This window comes from Peromyscus eremicus, chromosome 14 (genome assembly GCF_949786415.1).
Source record: "Peromyscus eremicus chromosome 14, PerEre_H2_v1, whole genome shotgun sequence".
NCBI lineage: Eukaryota > Metazoa > Chordata > Mammalia > Rodentia > Cricetidae > Peromyscus > Peromyscus eremicus.
In genome coordinates this window covers 16,755,276-16,777,359 of record NC_081430.1, presented here as the reverse complement: position 1 = coordinate 16,777,359, position 22,084 = coordinate 16,755,276, and the positions used below count along the sequence as shown (strand labels likewise).

Genomic DNA, 22,084 nt, shown 5'->3' with positions numbered 1-22,084 from the left:
TTTCACACTTAGCTTCACTCACTTTCCACAGTGCTAGGGTCCAGAGAGTTCCACTAGTGTTTTCATTCTCACTCCATTTAGGAAATAGAAAATTTTTTTTTTCATAAATAGATATGACAAGCCTTTACTTAAACTACAAAGACTAGATAGGAGCCTTCCAGCTTTCTACTGTTCACTTTTCCTATTTGATGACTGCACCAGCATATGCCCCTCCTACTCTTTGGGCTTCTGCACATAGTGTCTTTTCTCTTAGGAAAGGACTTCACATATGAGGGACACTGTTACAACCAGAAGGCTCTGGTTGCCTTCATTAAGATCTGCACAAGATCAAACAAGTCTTAGTTTAGCATGAAGAGGGTGGGGATTACAAGCTCCCACTACTAGTTGAGGAGGTATTGAGAGTTCGTGGCTTTTTGGGGAAGAAGGGTCAATTTTCTTTAAGGGTATGGTTCCTTGTAGTTGGGCTAAACTCCAGTGTATGGCCCCATACCCATAAATATATGGGCAGTACTAGTCAGACTCAGTGACATGTATGACATATACACCACAAAGGAGGTATAAGATTGGGAGAGAGGTAAGGAGGTGAAAGGGGAACCTGGGAGGAGTTGGGAGAGCTCTGTGAGTGAATGTTATCAAAGTACATTGTATGCCTGTATGAAGCTTTCCAAGAATTAATAAAAACACTACTTTAAATTTTTTTTTAATAAAGAAGATAATTACAGAATTTTAAGAAAGGATGAAACTAGGAGAGCTTCTACCTTCCCTGAGTTTCCCTATCTAAAAATTTGGGGAAGTCTTGCTAAAGTGAGACAGTAGAACATGGTTCTATAATAATAAGAAAATAATATCCAGGTAATTCTCCCAAGGTTGACTCCTCACCTTTGCCACTTAAGTCACTGCATATCCTTGACCAGGTTATTTCTCTATGTCTCAGTTCCCTTATCTTCATGGAAATAATAATAACATTCCTGTATTTGGATACTGTGATGGTCTAGGTTCACTCTATAGTGAAGGCTGACTGCATTCAACGGTGTCTCTCCAGGCCAATCATCTCAAGGATGCCTGTCTTTCTAAGATGGGAGACTGGTGGCATAACAGAAATAAAGGTAGGAGTGGACTGAAAGAGTACAAAAGAGCCAGAGCCATGGAAGAACCAATATGTAAGTTCTACAACTGCTGGACCCTCCCCAAGCAGTTACATGTTATTGCCTAGCGTCTTTACCTAGCTAAGTGCAGAATGCATAACTTTGAGCCAGGTTTGGGGTGGTTTATATCTTATCAGTGCAGTTCAGGCTTTTACCACATCCTAGGTTACAACATATGTTTCAAAGCTCCAGAAAAGGCAATTCCATCACACTCTTAAATAACCTAAAAACATTGCCTAGCGAACATCTTTTGTTTCCCTGTCAACTACCTGGATATTGTTGGCTGGGCTACCTGGCTGAAGATTTTTCCGATGACTTTAAGCCATGGAATTCAAGTTTAAAATCCTCATTTCTAATATGACTGCTGGCATTCCTGAGGGAAACAGTAGTGTTTTCAACTAATCTCTAGTGTGGCAGAGATTTTGAGAGGCATCTGGGGGTTGGTGACATTGATAATGATTTTTGTTGGAATCGATCTATCACCAGTGGCCACCTCATTCTGGGATGTGACTTCATCTTCACACTTTTCTTCAGCCCCTCCAGCCTGTGAGGAAGAAACAGGTTTCCTAGGAGATAGGATGTTTAAAAACTATATGCCACCAAGAATTCTGAGACAGTTGACAGAAGAACCATATGAGTCTCTGTGCTGAATTGGAGAGTGACTGGGGAGGGTGAAAATGGATTTCAAAATGGAGGATTGCTTTTGCAAAATGGAAGTAATATGTACAAAGATGTCTACAAGACACTTTTTTCCATTTTTCAAATAAGAGTGTAAATATTGCTGGGTTGTTCTGAAGTACTATATTTTTTTGTGTATAAAATAGACATATTTAAATGTCTCTTTTATTCAAAGAGCTCAGTGAAGTTAGTTCCATCCTGGGATGGGAACTGTACTATTTATAAATAGCATGCACATTGTTTGCTTCTTTTACTTATAGAAATGGTAAATGGTTTTATACTTCAAGTATTTAACATTTTCTCATCTTTGTACATTGCTTTCCTTAATATGTGTTGAGCACTCTTGTATTTGGTCGATAGCTAGACAACATGCTTGGATATGCTATTTTCATTATGGTTCCATGCTTGGACATGCAGTTCTCATGACCGTTCCCATTGTCCTCTCCTCATGGGTGACTTTCATCCTCACATTCATGTATTAGCAAATGACCGCTGGTCATTTTCAAGTTTTAGAATGAAATGCGTAAAGAACCGTAAATGCCGGGTGGATCCTGACTGCATTTTAAGTATGTCCCGGCATGATAAAAGGAGGGTAGTGCTACCTTCCACAAAGCATTGTTTATGCAGCCCGGGGAATGATTCACTGTGCTTTTGCAAGGGGATTGGCACTTGAGGCTGCATGCTATTAAGTGCGGTGTCCCTTGAACCACAAGGAATAGCGCAGATCTCATTAAAGAGCTCTGAGCGTTAATTCTTGTCATTGAGTCTGCAATTGACCCTACTGAGTGTCCCATTTGGCTCTTTAGCGGAAGGTTATTAACGACGAAGGGTGATCTCCAGTGACTCAGTCCCCTAAATAAGTGACTAGCTTCAATGCACAGCCACAGGAACTTTCTCACCTACCTCTTAATGGATATTTTGGTGGAAACTGTATCCCCACAATTTTCTCTATAGTCTGCCTCTTTCTTCCGGCCAAAGGTTTTTAATCTCTTTTCAAATTCACTGTTTCTGAGAGGGGAAAAAAATAAGCTGAGTCAGAAAGGGGAATTTGTTTCTGCCCAGTGAGTTAGTGCAGTACACCAGCACAGACTTGTCCCTGTTGCTTAAAGGAAGAAAAACATGGACCTAGCATCCATGTCACTCTCATTGATACCTGGAAGCAGGGAAGAAACATTTCACCCATTTACCTCTTTCCTGCATCCACTCTTCACATTAAGCTTTCAAGCTAATTTTTAATCTATCTATGGAACATATGGGTAAGCAGAGTGACCAAATAGTTAACTTATGCAAATGAATGTGTCTAAGACGGACATGTTTACCTGACCTCCTTCTCCTGACCCATACTTCTTGCTAAGGTAAGCCTGCACGCTGCTTACCTCCCAGTTTCCTTAATTCCAGAACAATCCACTAGAAAGTTCATTATTTTCCCCCTTTCATCTACATAAAGAGGGCTTCACAAGTCCAGCAGCACAATTCTGCCATTTCAGGTGAACTGCACAATCCAGGAGGCCACAGAGTAGAACAGTGAATCCTCTGGAACTATGCCATGTGGTAGATTTGAATAAACCTTTAGTATGGGTGTTTGTTTCTATTTTAGTTTCCTAGAGCTTCCCAACACAAATGACCACAAGCTACATGCTTTAAAACAGAATTGTATTATCTTACTGTTTAGGGGGACAGCAGTCTTTAGTCAGGCTGCCTGTTGGGCCATGCTCTCTCTGAAGGATCCAGGGGAAGAGCCTTCCTTACTTGTCTCTTTGTCATCTCTAGTGGTAGCCTTGGCATTCCTAGTGTGAGGATGCAGTGCTTTGATCCATGCCTCCATCATCATGTATCATTCTCTCCAGGTCTTCATATGTCCTCTTTCTAGGAACTATATTTGTATTTGGGACCATCCTAATCTACTGTATCCTTATATTAAATATTTCTATACCCTTATTTTCCAGTAAGGTAGAATTGTGAGATTATAGGTAGGCATAAAACTGAGAAACACTATTCAACCAAGTGTACTTTGTGTGGGGACAGTGCGTTTCTGTCCATTGTCCTATTTGTTTACAGCTAAGGCAATAACACCTTGTTCTTAAACACTGTGGAATAACTCCTAAATTGTCTCTAAGCTTATTTTTCAAATTTCCTTGGTTTCTCTGTGACCTTCAGAAGTTTAGGAATTCCTTTTAGAAAATTGTAGTTGGTTTATTTTAAATTTAGAAATTAACTTGAAAAAATAATTGCACCTTTATGATAGTGTGTGACAATTTCATTTATATCTATATTTTACATATTGTGTATTCATTGCACATGATCCTGGGCTATGTAAGAACAGTTTATTCAAGTATGTAATATACTTGGAGCATTTTCACCCCATACCCTAGAATCCTATCTTTTCTTACCCCTTTCTTCTCCTGTTAGTTTCTTTTGTTTCCCTGGAGAGTTTATTGTGGTGATAATGTGTTCCCCAATATACCATGCACCCTAATAAACTTATCTGGGGTCAGAGAACAGAACAGCCACTAGATATAGAGGCCAGAAAATGGTGGCACTCACACCTTTAATCCTATCACTTGGGAGGCAGAGATCCATCCGGATCTCTGTGAGTTTAAAGCCATGCTGGAAACAACCAGGCAAGGTGACTCATGCCTTTAATCCCAGGAAGTAAGCCTTTAATCCCAGGAAATGATGGCAGAAAGCAGGAAGGTATTTAAGGCACGAGGACCAGGAACTAGAGCTGTTAAGCTTTTAGGCTTCTGAGCAACAGTTCAGCTGAGATCCATTCAGATGAGGGTACAGAGGCTTCCAGTCTGAGGAAATAGGATCAGCTGAGGAACTGGCAAGGTGAGGTGGCTGTGGCTTGTTCTGCTTCTCTGATCTTCCAGCATTCACCCCAATACCCTGCTCCAGGTTTGTTTTCATTAATAAGACCTTTTAAGAATCATGCTACAGTTTATGTAATGATTAATTTCCATTTTTCAACCTTGGGATTTTAGACATATCATAAAAACAAATTTCTGTCCATATCCATGAGAGGTTATCTAGATTTGGTTATTTGAAGCAGAAATATCTACTCTAGATAGAGCTGACAACTTACCCATTTTCTGGGATTCTAGACAAAATAAAAAGAGAAAGCAAGCTGAGCATTAATGTTCATCATTCTTTGTTTCCTGAGTGTGGACACTATGTAAGCAACCACCTCTTACTGTGGTTGCCATATTGTGTTGCCACAATAGACCACATCTTCTGGAACTGCAAGCCAAACAAAACTCTTTCTTCCTTAAATTACTATTGCCAGGAATTTTAACACAGCGTGGTAAGTAACCAATACAGTCTATTTTTACTTTCATGTCATAAGGGATGACAGCTAGATGGCTATATAAAACCTACCTATCTCTATATAAAACCTAGGAATCGTGTGGTGATATACTGTGTAACCTAATAAAATATACCCAAAGGTCAGAGAACACAGCAAGCCACTAGATTAAACATAAAGGCCAGGCAGTAGTGGCACACTCCTTTAATCCCAGCACTTAAGATCTCATGCCTTTGCTTGGAAAACACACATGTCTTTAATCCCAGCACTAGAGAGGTTGATACAGGAAGTGAAATGTTGGGCAGAGAAAGGTATATAGGTGTGAGGAGACAGGAAGCAAAGGCTCTTTTCGTCTGAGGCCTTTTGGGTGAGGACTCAGAGTCTTTCAGAATCGGTTGAGGAGTTGGTGAGGTGAGGTTGGCTGTGGCTTGCTCTGCTTCTCTGATCTTTCAGGTTTTACCCCAATATCTGGCTCAGGGTTTTCTATTAATAAGACCATATAAGATTTGAACAACAGAATCACAAACAAGAGAAAAAATGGTATTGGTTTTTCTGAGACTTACTAATTTGTTGAACATGATTCTCTACAGTTGTGTCTATTTTCATGCAAATGTTCTTCTGTATGCTAGAAAACATTCTGTTGTGTATATATGCCACATTTTTTTTGTCCATTTTTTTTCTTGATGGCCATCTAGGCTGTTCCCATAACTTACCTACTGTGCTGCATTAAACACTGATGTGGAAGTATCTCTGTGATATGTTGACTTGTAGCCCTGTGGTTAAATACCAGAGTGGAATGACTGAGTCATGTGGTTGATTTATTTTCTCTTTTGTTCTTTTCTTTTGCTGTTACATGTATACAATACACACACACATACACACACACATACATACACACACACATACATACACACACACACATACATACATACATATACACATACATATATACATATACACACATACACACACACATACACACACACACACACACACACACACACACACACACACACACACGTATATGTAAGACAAACTGCTAAATGGTCTTATTAATAAAAAAAAAAAACCCGGAGCCATCTATTGGGGTTAAAAATTGAGAGATCAGGGAAGCAGAAAGAAGCCAGGCACATTCTTACCGCTAGAAATCCTCAGCCAAAGAGAGGGCTACTTCCTGTACACTCACGCCTATATCCTTTCTATGCCCTCTCTCTACCCAGCAACATCACTTCCTCTTTCTGCCCAGCTCTGTCACTTCCTATCTGTCTGTGCAGACCTCCAGACCTCCAGGGTTAACTAGTGTTAGATTTTTTTTTTTTTTTTGGCCATTCAGTTCTTTATTAGACCATCAGGTGTTTTAGACAGACACAGTATCACAGCTTCAAAAAAATCCTGCATTGTTATAGGGTTTTACATAATGTTGAATGCTTTCTATATTCTTGGAGGAGGTCTGGCTGGCTGTTACAGATTCTCCCATGAAGTTTGGTTACTGCGTTGTAATTTGGCTTTTTTTTTTTTTTTTTTTTTTATGCTGAATGCCGTTTATTGAAGGAGGGAGGAGGTCTTAAACACAGGCTTACAGCACAGTGGGAGAACCCTGGAGGGCAGAAGTTCACTATCATGATTTAGAATCTTGCATCTAAGCTGTTAACGCTCAATATGCAGGTTACATAGACAAGGAACTTCCCTTAAGCATTCAGGAGGGTGGAACCTGGCAGGGAATTAGCATAGGGAGGATATCAAGGTCAAGGTCAGCAAGCAAAGAAACAGTTACCAAAACGGGGGCCAGGGCCCTACAGGTCCCCCCTTTTACTAAAAAATGAGCTTCTGATTTAGGTTGCGTGGGACATCAGCAGGTCACCTTACCAGTCATGGAGATGCCTGCCCAGCATGGCAGAGACCTATTGGGCCTTCATGAAAAACTCTCCCCTTCTGATGCCAATGGGGATTGAGAGCCCGATATGGCCAGCTTTGGCAAACATTAACGTAAGCCTAGGAACTGTAGCCATGCGGTTGGATTCTCCAGAAAGTAATGTATGGTAACTGCTTTTTCAAGTATGTTTGAGAATGAGTCACTCAGACACCTTAGAGATTAAGGATAACCCTGAAGGTCACTGACCTCCATTTGTTAACAGTAGCATGCCAGCTAAGCCTTTTCATTTTCACAATCCTCTTCAAGCTGGTGTAGTACCTACTTTTCAGGAGTGGCTCTGTGCAACATTTATTGGCCTCCTGAAATTCATTTAGCCCCCTTTGAAGATACCTTAAAATTTGTGAGCCTGAATGTAGCCATTATGAGACCATTAGTTCTGCTCCTTATGAGCTGCCTGTTTTTTTCTTTATGGTTCTTAGTTGTTCTTTTGCAGAGCTGCCAGCTTAAGTCGTGCTGGGATCAAGAAAAATAGGCCTTAGTGGTTTGTGTTCCTGGAGTTGTATCCATGCCAGTGGATGTCTACACGCTCCAGAAGAGAATTTGACATCGCTGCTGCCGTTGTTGCTGTTATAGCAGTGGCAGCCACCACTGCTACTGTTTCTGGGATTACCATTTCATAATTGGTTACTACAGCTAGCACAGTGGAGACCCTGGCAGCAAAAGTAGCTACCACAGTTAGTTAATCTTTCATTCTACTAGGTATGATAAATTTAATTCAATAGTTATATACATTTCGATTGGCTAGTGTTAGAATTTAAAGGCATGCACCACCACGCCTGGCTCTGTTCCCAGTGTGGCCTTGAACTCAGAGATCTGGATGAATCTCTGCCTCCCAGAGATTTTTCTCATTATATAAACTTCACTTGAAAGGCTGTTTCCTTTGCTGAAGACAGGTCTTTAAATTCCATGAAGTTCCATGTGGGAATGGTTGGTGCTATTTCCTAAGCAACTGGAATGAATCCTATTCAGGAAGATCTTGTTTTGCCTGTGTCTTGAAATGTCAGCCCTATATTTTCCTGGGACTTTTTCAAGAGTTTGAGGTCTTACAGTAAGGTTATACATTTTGAGTCAACTTTTTAACATGGTGAGATGTAAGAATCTAGTTTCATTCTTCTGCATGTGGAGATCTATTTTTCAAGCATCATTATTTGAAAAAGTTGTTTTTCTCTTATGTGTATTTTTTTGGCATCTGTCTCAAAATCAGGTCGCTGTAGTTACAGGGCTGTATAAATGGCTCCCCTATTTTATTTCATTGATCTTCATGTCTGTTTTATTCCTGGACCATGCTGCTTTTACTACTATAGCTCTATCTTGTAGCTTGAACCAGCACATTGCTATGTATTGGAGATTTCTCTGATTTTTAAATGGAGGGTCCCATTGTTGTCATTTAGGATAGCTTTCATTATTTCCCATAGGTTTAGTTATGTTGTACTTTTATTCATTTGGTTTTAGGAGTTTTAAATTTGCTTTTGATTTCTTTGATGACCTAATAATCAAATAATATAGTATATTTTTAATTACCATGAATTTAGGTATATTGTGTGTTTTCTCTTGATTATTTCCAGTTTCTTCCATTCTTGGCAGAAATAACACAACAAATTATTTCAGTTTTCCCATATTCATCAAGACTTGCTTTGTGTCCATTACATTATCTATTTTTGAGAAAGTTCCTTAGGCTGCTGAGGAATTATGCAGTGTTTATATGGAATGCTCTGTAGATGTTGGTTAGGTCCACTTGATTTATGATGTCCTTGAAGTCAGATGTTTCTCTGTTCTTGTTAGAATTACTTTCCTATTCACAGTTGTGGGATATTGAAGTTAGCCATTACTGCTGTATGCTGCATCTTTACATGTGTTTTTTTTTTTTTTAAATAAAACTGAACTCATTGACTCATGTAAGTTCATGTATAAGTGCATTATCATAAGTGCATGTAAGTTCAGAATTTTAGTATCCTCTCGATGGATTGTTTCTCTAATTGATCAATATGGCATACATTTATCTGATTGGTTATGACTTGATGATTTATTAGCTATTAGAACAGTAACGCTTGTTTCCTAGGTTGTGCTTAGAATCTTTTCCATCCTCTTACTCAAAGACATATCCATCTTTGGTGTAGAGGTATACTTCTGGAAGGCAACAAATAAAATGGGTCCTGTTTTCTTTTCTTTTCTTTTTTTTTTAATTCAATTTTCTAGTATGTGCCTTGTCACTAAGGAATTAAGACCTCGATAGTCAGAATTATTTCTGAAAGATAAATATTTTAATCTGGTAATTTTGTTGATTTTGTAGTGTTTGGTATTTTCTTGTTATTGTCCTAGCATTGCTTTTCTAAATAATTAATTAATTTTTATTATTTCTAAAACTATTTTTATTTTTATTTTTGAGAACTTCATACATGAGTGCTACATCTAAACCATACTTGCACCCCTTTCAACTCCTTCTGTGCCTCCCTCCTTCAAAGCATGACCTCTTCTTCTTTAGTTGTTTTATACACACACACACACACACACACACACACACACACACACACACACACATACCTGAGTCAATTTATCCTTCTCAGATGTATCTATCTCTAGGGCTGACCAATTGGGATCAGACATCCTATATTAGTCCCTGAGGAAACTGATTCTTCCTCTCTCATCAGCCATTGAGTATGTGTGTCTCTTCATCTAGGCATGGGATCATGTAGAATTTTTCCTGTCCATCTTGGTCTGTCAATAACTGTTGTTATTATGCCTATCTTATTCAGGCAATCATATTGCTAAGGTTTTTTGAGAAATTATTCATTCTCCCTGTTACATCTGGGGACACTATCTAACAGTAGATTTTCTGGGTTTCTGGATCTCATAATCCTTTTGTCTCTCTTTTTGGTGATTTTTTTTTTCTGAGCCTTAGGTGTATGGATTGCACTGTGCATGCATCAGTTAAGATTAGTCACCCCAGAGCTACTTCCTCTGAATTTTGACCAGTTGTGGGTCTTTGTAATTGTCTCAATGTATTGCAAAAGGGAGTTTCATTGATGAGAGAGGCTAAAGCTATACTTAATCTGTGGACATAATGATAAGTATACAATTGTCTAATGAGGCCCACATAATAAGAGGAAATTAGTGACTAGTACTGTAAACCCATAACTGGAGAGGTCAAAGACCTGAGAGGAGAACCCCCTTCTGTATTATTTACTCTCTTATAACACAGATATGATTATCTTTTCTTCAGTTCATACTATCATCTGTAGATATGGTTTAGAGATCATAAATTACTTTAGTACACTTTATTGTGGAAAGTTTTTCTTTCCCCTGTAATTATGACAGATACAGTAATAAATCTGGGTATGACTTGCTATAGTAATCTGAGTTGGCAATTATTGTCTTTCACAGCTTGAACTATATAATTTTTTCCTCTTGGTTTGCAAAGCTTCTTTAGAGAAAACTGATGTAATTCTCATTAGTCTGCTTTATGTGTGACTTGGTTTTTTCTCTTCTAGCTTTTGATGTGCTTCCTTTATTCTGTACATTTAATGTTTTGACTATAATGTGACATTGCTAGTTTCTTTTTATTGAAAAATATTTTTTCTTCTAATATATACTGATGCTTTTACTATCCCTCAGCTCCTCTTAGATCCTCCCCATCTCCCCCAACTTCAACTACACATCCTTTTCTCTTTGTTTAAATAAACAAGAACAACAATAAAGACATATTAGAAAAAGACAAAAATGGAAACAAAAATGGACAGTGAAAAGACCATTATGATAGAAAAATCATCCAAATAAAGCAACCAGAGACGAAAAGTCTGTGAAAGTATCGTTGAGTTCATTTTGTGTTGGCAAACTGCTCCTGGGCATGTAACCTATCCTGAAGTGTGTGTAATATACTCAGTGAGATTCCATTGGAAAAACTAATTTTTTCTTTGCCAGCCAATAATCAGTTGCAGATAACTTTTTGGTCAGGGGTGAAAGCTCATGTCCACTTCTAGCTGTCAACACTGGGATTCCTGGCTTGAACCTGTGTGCTGCCACAGTCGCTGAGTTTATATGTATATCAGTTCTTTTGAATCTGTAAGACACTGCTTTCTTGGAGTCATCTATCCCCTCTGGCTCTAAAAATCTTTCTACTTCCTTTTCCATATAGAATCATGGGCCATAGGTGAGGGGTTTGATAAAGACATCCCAGTTAATACTGAGTACTCGAAAGCCTCTCACTCTCTGCACTCTGCCCAATTGTGGATCTCTGTGTCAGCTCCCATCTACTATAAGAAGAAGCCTCTCTGATGATGGCTGCCAAGGCTATTGGTTGCTCTCCACAAATTGATAGTAAGGCCTTATTGCTGAGGAGAATATTTACATATTTTATCAAACACCGGGAAGTTGAGTTGATGCCTAACTAGAGACTTTATGCTTACTGATTAGTCTTCCTATTACTAGAAGGTTCTCTTCATGCTACCAGAGCAGAAAGTAATCATCAATCCAGCTATAAAACCTGTAACATACAACAAAGACCTGCTTGCAAATATTGCAGGAGGAACCAACCAAATTGATTATATTTAAGGCCCATTCCATGAGATGGCACCCATGCCTGACAAGAACCTGAGACTGGATAAACCAAGGGCTTAAGAGAAAACCAAATACTTTTATTCTACTAAAGGAATATAGCAGTAATATTATTCCTAATGACCTTCTGATATACCCATGGGCTGGTTCTATTTTTGTCTTTTCTCCTATGTGTTCAAATGGCTTCTTATACCTGGATGGGCATTTCTCTCTACAGCTTTAGAAAATTTTCTGCTATGGCTTTGTTGAAAATGCTTTCTCTGCCTTTAGCATGAAACTCCTCTTCTTCTATTTCCACAATTTGTAGATTTTACCTTTTCATAGTGTGACATAAATTTGGTAAAGTCTATCGATCATTTCTTATTAATTAGACTCTGTCATTCATTGAAATTTTCAATTTATCTACTACCTTATAATCATGGTAATCTGTCCTGCTCTCGAGTCCTTCCTTATTTTATGTAGTTATTTGTTGGTGTTTGCTTGTAATTAATTTTCCTCTTTGATTTCCTTGAACATGCTTATAATCCTTCTTTTGAATTTCTTGACTAGGATTTCATCTAATTCATTCTTGTTGTTGGCCATTCCTATGGAATTAGTAATTTCATAAGAGCTGTGTTGCCTGGTCTAGTCTCAGATTTGATATCACCTGCATCTTGCTATTTCCCTCCCAAGCCAAATGGCATGGTACTTCTGTACTTTTCTGGTTTCTGTGGTTACTGCTTACTTCTTGCTATATACTCACACCTGAAGATTTGTAGCTAAGAACCCCATATAAGAGAAAACATGAACTATTTGCCTTTCTGGATCTGAGTTACCTCAATATAACCTTTTCTAGGTCCATCCATATACAAATTTCCCGATTTCACTTTTCTTTATAGCTGAATAGTATTTCATAGTGTATATGTGCCACATTGTCATTATCACTCACCTCTTGGAGGACATTTGGGTTGCTTCCATTTCCTAGTTATTGTGAACAGGGGGACAATAAACAAGTGTCTGTGTGATGGAATTTTGGGTCCTTTGGTCATATGCCAAAGAGTGGCATAGCTGGATCATATGGCTGATTTATTTTTCATTTTTTGAGAATTCTCCATAGTGATTTCCAGGGTAGCTGCACTAGTTTGCATTCTTACCAATACTAAATGAGGCTAACCCTCTCCCCACAATCTTGCCAGCATTTACTGATGTTTGTTTATTGATCTTGGTCATTTCTGACTGGGATGAGGTGAAATCTCAAAGTTGTTTTAGTTTGCATTTCCCTATTACTAGGGATGATGAACACTTTTTGTGATGTTTCTTAGTTATTTTTATTTATTTTTTTTAAGAACTCTCTGCTTGGATCCCTACCTCATTTTTTCTTTTTTGAGGCAGGGTTTTTCTGTGTAGTTTTGTGCCTGCCCTGGCTCTCACTCTGTAGACCAGGCTGGCCATGAACTCACAGAGATCTGCCTGGCTCTGCCTCCCAAGTGTTGGGATTAAAGGTATGCAGCACCGCCACCTGGCCCCATTTTTTAATTGGATGCTTTGTTTCCTTGACTCTATGTTTTTTGAATTCTTTGTATATTTTAGATGTATACATGACAGATGTATAGCTAGTAAAGATTCTCTCTCATTTTTCTTCAGTGGATTAACTGTCTCCTTAACTGTATAGGTATCTTCTAGTTTTAACAAAGTTCCACTTATTAATTATTGCCCTTAATTTCTGGATAAATGAAGTTGTAATCAGAAAATATTTTCCTACATCTGTATCTTGTGGGTTTCTGTCAATATTTTCTTCTAACAATTTTAGTGTTCCAGATTTCCAAGTGAGGTCTTTGATCCACTTTGTGTGTATGCAGGGTGATAAATATGGGTCTAATTTCATTCTTCTGCATGTGGATATTCAGTTTTCCTATAACTATTTTTGAAGACGCTGTCTTTTCTCTAGTGTATTTTTTTGTGTGTCTTTGTCAAAAGTCAGATGACTTGTTTCATGTATTAATGTTTGGGTTTTTATTTTATTCCATTGGTCTGTTTTATGGCACACTATTATTTTTAATTACTCTAGCTCCATAATATATCATGATATTCTGGAGTAGCATTGCCCCCAGCATTCTGCTTTTTGCTCAGGATTGCATTGGCTATCTGGAATAGTCTATGGTTCCATATAAATGTTAGAATTTTTTCTATTTCTGTGAAGAATGCTGTGGGAAATTTGTTTAGGATTGCATTAAATTTGTAAATTATTTCTTGTAACACATTCATTTTCACAATATTAATTCTACCAATTCAGAAACCTGGGATGTCTTTCCACTTTCTAGTGTCTTTCTGTATATCTTACTTCAGAAGTTTGAAGTTTTTTATTGTAGAGGTCTTTTTCCTCTTTAGTTAGGTTTATTTCAAGATATTTTATTGTCTTTGATCTTTTGTAAATGGGAATGTGTACTGGATCTCTCTCCAATGTGTTTATTATTGATGTGAAAGTTAACTTTGTACCCTGCCATGATGTTGAAATTTTTGATTGCTTCTAGAGTTTTCTGGTAGAATTTTTGGACCTCTTTTTGCATAATATTATATTGTCTGCAAATAGGGATAGTTTGACTTCTTTTCTTATTTCTATCCATTTAATTTTCTTCTCTTGCTTTATCATTTCAGATAGTGCTTGCCACACTATACTGAAAAGAAGTGGGAATTGTGGACATCCCTGTCTCATTCCTGATTTTAATAAGGTTACTTTACCCTTTCTATAATTTAGGATAGTGTTGGCTGTTTATCCTATATAATCTTGATTATGATATGTTTTTCCCAGTCCTACTCTTTCTAGAACTTTTATCATGAAGGCACATCAGATTTTTTCAAAGACTTTTACTGTACCTACTGAGATGATCATCTAATTTTTGTATTTAAGCACACTTACATGATTTTCTTTAATAATTAGTGAATTACATATGTTGAGCTATCCCTGTTTCTAGTATAAAACCAACATAATTATGATGAATAATCTTCTTGATATGTGCCTGTATTGGTTTTCTAATATTTTATTGATTATGTTTGCATCTATATTCAACAGAGATATTGGTTATATTAATAATAATAATTATTATTATTATTACAATTATTATTGTTATTTTTACCTGTTTTGGTTGGGTGTTACAGTAATAATGGCATTATAGAATGAATTTGTGAGTAGTGCATCTATTTCTAATTTTTGGATTAATTTAAGAAGTATTGGTTGTAGTTATTTTAAAGTCTGCTAAGGACTTTAAAAGTATTTCTGTTGTGAATCTATACTACTATAAGGACATTTTAGTCAGAAACCATTTATATGCTACTTCAGTCTCCTCCTTTGTCATCAGGGTTTTTGATCTCTTCTTAGTTTAATTTTGGCACTTTTGCTGAATCAAAAAATACTCATCCAGTTCTTTTAGATTTTTCCAACTTCTCAGACTACAGGTTAAAAAAGCATTCCCTCATGCTGTTCTAAACTTTTTTGGTATCTGTTGTTTCCCTCTTCATTTCTAACTCTGTTAGTGTGGGTAGTTTATCTCTTTCTTTCTTTTGGTTTAATTGAGTCTAAGGTCTTTCGGTCTTGGTTGTATTCTTAAAAAAAAAAACCAGCTCTTTGTATTTATTGAGTTTGGATTTGAATTCATTGAATCTTTGTATGTCCTTTCTATTTCATTAATTTTTGCTTTTTAAACATTATTTCTTGCCTTCTTTGGGTTTGGTTGTAGTTTTCTTTTTTTTCTCCAGAATTCTGGCATTGCATCATTAAGTCAGTTATGTATTTATGTACATATTATTTTTTATTTTTTTTTATTTATTTATTTATTTATTTATTTATTTATTTATTTATTTGAGACAGGTTTCTCTGTGTAGCTTTGGTGCCTTTACTGGAACACACTCTGTAGTCCAGGCTGGCCTCAAAGTCACAGAGATCCACCTGCCTCTGCCTCCAGAGTCCTGAGATTAAAGGAGTGTGCCACCACCGCCCCGCTATTATTTTTTGATTTTTAAATTTTAATGAAATTGGGTACACCAGAGATGGTGCATATTGGTTTAGTGTTGTAATATTTTCTTGATTAATTGATTTTTGATTAAAATGAATTACCTTTCTTTACCTCTTTTGATTAGCTTTAATTTGAAGTATAATTTGTCAGATATTAGGATGGCCACACTTTCTTGCTTCCTCATGCCAAATTTTGGGCATAGTTTTCCCATCCTTTCACTTAAAGGTAGTCCTTAACTTTAAGGCAGATAGCTTTCTTGTAGAAAAGAAAAAAAAGGATTTACTTTTTAATCCAATCAACTAGCCTATGTCTTTTGATGGGAAATTTGAAGTCATTAATATTTAATGATATCACTGAAAAGTGTGTGTAGATTGCCGACATTTTGTTGGCTTTTTGCTGTTTATGTTCTTAGTGATGCTTTGCATTTTATTTATTAAAGCTCCATTTGTTCGCTTCCTTCCTTTCTTTCTTTCTTTCTTCCTTTCTTTCTTTCTTTCTTTCTTTCTTTCTTTCTTTCTTTCTTTCTTTCTTTCTTTCTTTCTTTTTTCTAGAGTTTCTTGGCTATACATATTCCTCTCTTCATTTTACTTCCAGTATTCTGTTTTGCTGTTTTTTTGTTGTTGTTGTTTTATATGTTATTTTTAAGGATGTTTGTGTCATGGGAAGTTTTTCTTTCTATTTCAGCTAAGACATATAGTTTTGTTGGTAGAAAACTATGCTAGTTGGCAGTTGTGGTCTTTTAGAACTTGGAGTATATTGCTTCAGGCTCTTTTGGCTTTCAGAGTTTCCACTGAGAAATTTGCTGTTATTCTGATGAATTTTTCATTATATGTGGCTTGTGTTTTTCTTTTGAAGCTTTCAATAATTTTTCTTTGTTCAACAGTATATTCAGTGTCTTAACTATGATATGCTTTGGGGAGTTTCTTTTCTGCTCTTGTCTATTTGGTGTTGATTGTGCTTCTTGTAACTTTATGGGTGTATCTGTTTTTAGTTTACAGAAGCATTCTTCTATAATGTTGTTAACTGGTCTATGTCATTGTCCTGGAACTATTATTCCTCATCTATGCCTAAAATTTGAAGACTTGTTTTTTTTTTGATGACTTATTACTTTTTTTGTGCTTAAAAAAAAAAACCTATACTCTGTGCTTATTTAGCCTAGAGCCTCTATGTCCAACTTCTGATAGTCTATCTACTGGTTGACAAATTCAGACTTTAAGGCTTTCCCCTGAATTTTCTAGTTGGGAAATTGAATTTTTCAATTCCATTTTCATTTCAGCTGTAGCCTTATCAATGTTTCTCTTGAGTTTTGTTTTCAAACCACAAGTTATTTTCATAATTTTATTAAGCTGTGTATTTCTCCACTTTTTGGACATTACTCCAGTATTTACTGTTATTTTCCTGGAGTTCAGTGAAGTATATTCTTTAAACTTCTTAATAAATAATAAATAAATTTCATCAATAAAATTTGGGATTGTTCCTTCAAATTCAGTGTTATGGGGTTCAAATGAGTAGTTTTGTCGGATAAGTTACTAGCAGATTTGGTATTATTTGAACAGGGCTTGTGAACTTCTTTCTTTCATTGTGTGTCAATTAAGTGAAGCTGTCCTGCTTTAGATTGGGCTAATTCAGGGGTTGTGTGATTGGAGTTAGCTGAGGCAAAGCTGGTGGCTGAATTGTTTAATCAGATCAAGTAAAGATGGCTCCTAAACTAAAGGTCTAGACCTTAGCCTATGGGTGTAGAGATGGTAGTGCGTGGGAGTATAGGTAGCCAATGAAAGGAGCATCTCACAAGACAATGATAGCTCACAAATAATGGGTGTTCCAAGACCCTGGATCTGCAACTAGACTTTTGGGTATGGAGATAACCACAGCCAAGGCAGGTAAAGAGAGTGGGAAAAGAAAGAAGCTACTTACCTGAAAAAGATCTGGAGCTAGATCTATGGGTGTGAGGATGGTGGTGGGCAGTAGTGAAAGGGGTGAGAAAGAGTAGAAGTAACTTAACCTGAAAGGATGATTCTGGAACAGACAGATCTACTTTTTTTTTTTTTTTTTTTGAGACAGGGTTTCTCTGTGTAGTTTTGGTGCCTATCCTAGATCTTGCTTTGTAGACCAGGCTGGCCTTGAACTCACAGAGATCTGCCTGGCTCTGCCTCCCGAGTGCTGGGATTAAAGGCATGTGCCACCAACGCCTTGCTCAGATCCACTTCTTATAGCTGTTATCCACCTGCCCTCCAGCTATTTCCTGGAGACTCTGACAGAACATGCCTGCATGTTGTCTGACATCTTTCTTTCTATGTCTGCCCTCTTGACTCTAAATATAAATTCTGAATTTCTCCCACACATGTTTGGGTTTCCTCTACACTCTTTCTTTCTAAAAGTTTATCTTCTGCATACTTTATAGTTACCATTTCTGGATGAATGGAATGAGTTAGTATGTGGCATTTGTTTGCCTTCCTGTTTGATTGTTGCTGCTCTTCTTGTATAATTATCTTTTCAAAAAAAGATTTATTTACTTTTATTTTACATATATGTATGAGTACTCGAGTGTAGGTATATGTACCATGTGTGTTTGTTATGCCTGTAGAAGACAGAAGAGGGTATTAAAACCCTAAACTGGAGTTACAGACAGTTGTGAAGTGCTGTGTGGATGCTGTGAAGTAAATTTAGGTCCACTGCAAGAATAGTAAGTATTCTTCCTGGCTGGACTGTCTCTCTAGCTCCTTGTGTAGTTATCTTGTATTTAGTGTCATTGTTAAATTTGCTTATTAGATTTTATGTCATTTATTTATTTTTGTATTTGCTGGGACGTCTTGGAGCAGTTTGGCATAGCAGTAGTAACAACACAAACTATTTTCATATTTATCACACATTTTCCAATATCATCTGACTGCCCAGACATTTTGTGTTGTCACAGTAATGAATATAATCATGACAATTCTATTATTCATCTCTCTAAGTTTCTGTCTATCATATTACTTATTTTTTAAAATATTTTTATTTTATAATTAATTTAATTTTACATATCAGCCATGGATTGCTCTGTCCTCCCTCCTCTCAGCCCCGAGTCTTCCCCTCCAAGTCACCCCCCCCATTCCCACCTCCTCCAAGGCAAGGTCTCCCCTGGGGAGTCAGCCTAGCCTGGTAGATTCAGTTGAAGCAGGTCCTGTCCCCTCCTCCAAGTCCCCTACACCAAGGCTGAGCAAAGTGTCTCAGCATAGGCCCTAGGTTCCAAAAAGCCAGCTCATGCACCAAGGACAGGTCCTGGTCCCACTGCCTGGGGGGTCTCCTAAACAGTTCAAGCTAATCAACTGTCTCACTTATCCAGAAAGCCTGGTCCAGTTCCATGGGGGCTCCTCAGCTATTGGTTCACAGTTCACGTGTTTCCACTAGTTTGGCTATTTGTTCCTGTGCTTTTTCCAATCATGGTCTCAGTATCTCTTGCTCATATAATCCATATTACTTCTTAATTATCCCCAATTTTTGAGTTCAGATTTAGAATTACTTCTGTACAATCAAGAAACATATTACAAAACCAATACCTACAATTTAATGAATTAGGGAATATGAATGATTTCTTCCTGGACTAGAGGTGTTCCTGCAGTAGTATTAAATGTTTATTTGTGTGGGGCTGGCTGGGAGTTTTTTGCCAAGGCATGTGTATGGAGGTGAGAGAACAATTTGCAGATCTCAGTTCTCTTTCTTCCATTTGGATCTCAGTGATTAATCTGAGGTGGTCAGGCTTGGAGTCAAGCACCATCACCTACTGAGCCATCTCGCTGTTCCTAAATTAGGAACTAAGTTGCTTTGAGTTCTTTGAGGAAGCTTTTGATTTTCAGACTTGTTGTCTCAGACTTTCTGCTTCCTTAGAAGTAAGCTTCTGGGACTTATTCCTGTCCTATCTCTATTGTTCTGGGTTTAGTTTGCTGTTAATCTTTGCTAATTCCTTAATCATAATCAGCAACTAAGGATATATACCCACTTGAACTCAGCAGTGCCTCTTGAAACCTGAATGCTAAATATACATTTCCCCGCTGACCAAACTGGTTAATTATCAAGCTTTTTTTCTTAAATATCGAACTAACTTGTAAGATAAAAGCAATGAATCACAATGAAAATAAATATCTACTAAAGAATAGTTGTCAGAAGTGAAGTGACAGATCTAAATCTTGGGAAGCCTAAGAATAAAGAGACAAAATATTCCAATATTTCTAAATAATTCTAGGAAGGTGAAGAGTCACTATATTAGTTACTTTTCTTGCTGCTGTGACCAAATACTTGAAGAAAGAAGGAAGGGCTTGTTCCGGAAGTCATGGAAGTAAGACCACAGGAATTTGTTCACATTAGATCCACATTCAGGAAACAGAGGATGGACAGACAGGAAGTGAGGCAGAGTGTAACACTCAAGTCCCACCCCTGGATCTACTTCATCCTGTGATACTCCATCTCCTAAAGTTTCCACAAATTTCCACAATAGCAGCACAGGCTGGAGATCAAGTATTCAAACATAAGTGTCTATGGGAGACCTCTGACGTTCAAACCACAACAGTGATTGAACATGTAAAACTTACATACTGGGGCATAGCCCATGAGGAACCAAACCTAGTTAACACAAAATCTGGTTCTCAGCATTCCCAAGACATGAAGAATTTTTATTAAAGAGGTAGAATTTTAAGGTAAAAGAAATAATGATTAGCCTAGATACACAAATGTGAGACAGAATATTCTTCTTAGCAAGGGTACAAAACACTAAGTTTACATCAGGGAGCTGTCAGCATTCTGGCAGACTATGAAAGATCTGTTTGCATGGATTATACTCACCAAGTAAGTTAGAAGCATGTTCCCAGAGAAGTATTTCAACTGCATCTTGAAAATTATACTTGGGAAGGGATGGATAAAAAATATTTTTGATCTGAAAGATTAGCTTAGATTTTATTCAAGGAAAAGCTTAGGGAAATCTAAGGCTAGGAAAACCTGGATTGGGATCATGAGAAAAACAAATTGCGATTCTATGTTAATATTGCACCCCTCTTTCAGCACCTATTTATAAGTATTCAAGATGAAATAGCTGTATTCCTCCTCCTAACAATGATGCTTTCATTTACTTAGAAGAGTTCCCATAGTGACCTCTGTACCCCTTTACAAGACTGCCCCTGGCTGTTGCTGAGAGAGATCTGCCAGTGGTCACAGACACCTCTCAATGCAGAAATTGCCTCTTTTCCAGCAGTCCTGACATTGATTCCACAGGATCATTTGTGTGTACTTCAGGGGTATTCTTTCCCTCTGTCTCAAAGCTGCCCCTTCTCATGGAGCTAAAAGAAGTTGTGCTTTGTGTGCAGAGAGAAACAGACCTTTTTCTTGGCTCCCAGAATGCCTTGAACCAAAACAACACTATCTGTTCCACATATGAAAAAAGTTAGCCAAAACTGTACAGTGGAAAAAAGAAAGCATCTTCAACAAATGGTGCTGGCATAACTGGATGTCAACATGTAGAAGACTGCAAATAGATCCATATCTGTCACCATGCACAAAACTTAAGTCCAAGTGAATCAAAGACCTCAACATAGATCCAGTTTCTCTGAACCTGATAGAAGAGAAAGTAGGAAGTAGTCTTGAATGCATTGGCATCGGAGATCACTTCCTAAATATAACACCAGTAGCACAGACACTGAGAGAAACAATTAATAAATGGGGCCTCCTGAAACTGAGAAGCTTTTGTAGGGCAAAGGATGCAGTCAATAAGACAAAACGACAGCCTACAGAATAGGAAAAGATCTTTATCAACCCCACATCTGACAGAGGGCTGATATCCTCTGATATATAAAGAACTCAAGAAATTATACATCAAAAATACCCAACAGTCCAATATAGATCTAAACAGAGAATTCTCAACAGAAGAAGCTCAAATGGCTGACAGACATTTAAGGAATTGCTCAACATCCTTAATCATCAGGGAAATGCAAATCAAAATGACTCTGAGATACCATCTTACACCTGTCAGAATGGCTAAGATCAAAAACACTGAAGACAGCTTATGTTGGAGAGGATGTGGAGCAAGGAGAACACTCCTACATTGTTGGTGGGAATGCAAACTTGTACAGCCACTTTGGAAAATCAATATGGCGTTTTCTTAAAAAATTGGGAATCAACCTCCCTCAAGACCCAGCTATACCACTCTTGGGCATATACCCAAGGAATGCTCAGTCATACCATAAGGGCAAATGCTCAACTATGTTCATAGCAGCATTATTTGTAATAGCCAGAACCTAGAAACAATCCAGATGCCCTTCAAATGAAGAATGGGTAAAGAAAATATGGTACATACACACAATAGAGTACTACTTCGCAGAGAAAAACAATGACATCATGAGGTTTGCAGGCAAATGGATGGAACTAGAAAAAATCATCCTGAGTGAGGTAACACTGACTCAGAAAGACAAACATGGTATGTACTCACTCATAAATGGATACTACATGTAAAGCAAAG

The 22,084-nt window shown here is 37.5% G+C and overlaps 1 long non-coding RNA gene across 1 annotated transcript; it reads right to left on the bottom strand.

The window, feature by feature from the left end:
• Positions 1 to 785: 785 nt before the first annotated feature.
• Positions 786 to 20,509, bottom strand: LOC131924472 (uncharacterized). Its single transcript, XR_009382917.1, has 4 exons — positions 20,419 to 20,509; positions 12,021 to 12,195; positions 2,727 to 2,831; positions 786 to 1,689 (listed from the first exon to the last, which is right to left on the bottom strand). It is a non-coding gene; the product is annotated as an uncharacterized LOC131924472 (long non-coding RNA).
• Positions 20,510 to 22,084: the final 1,575 nt, after the last annotated feature.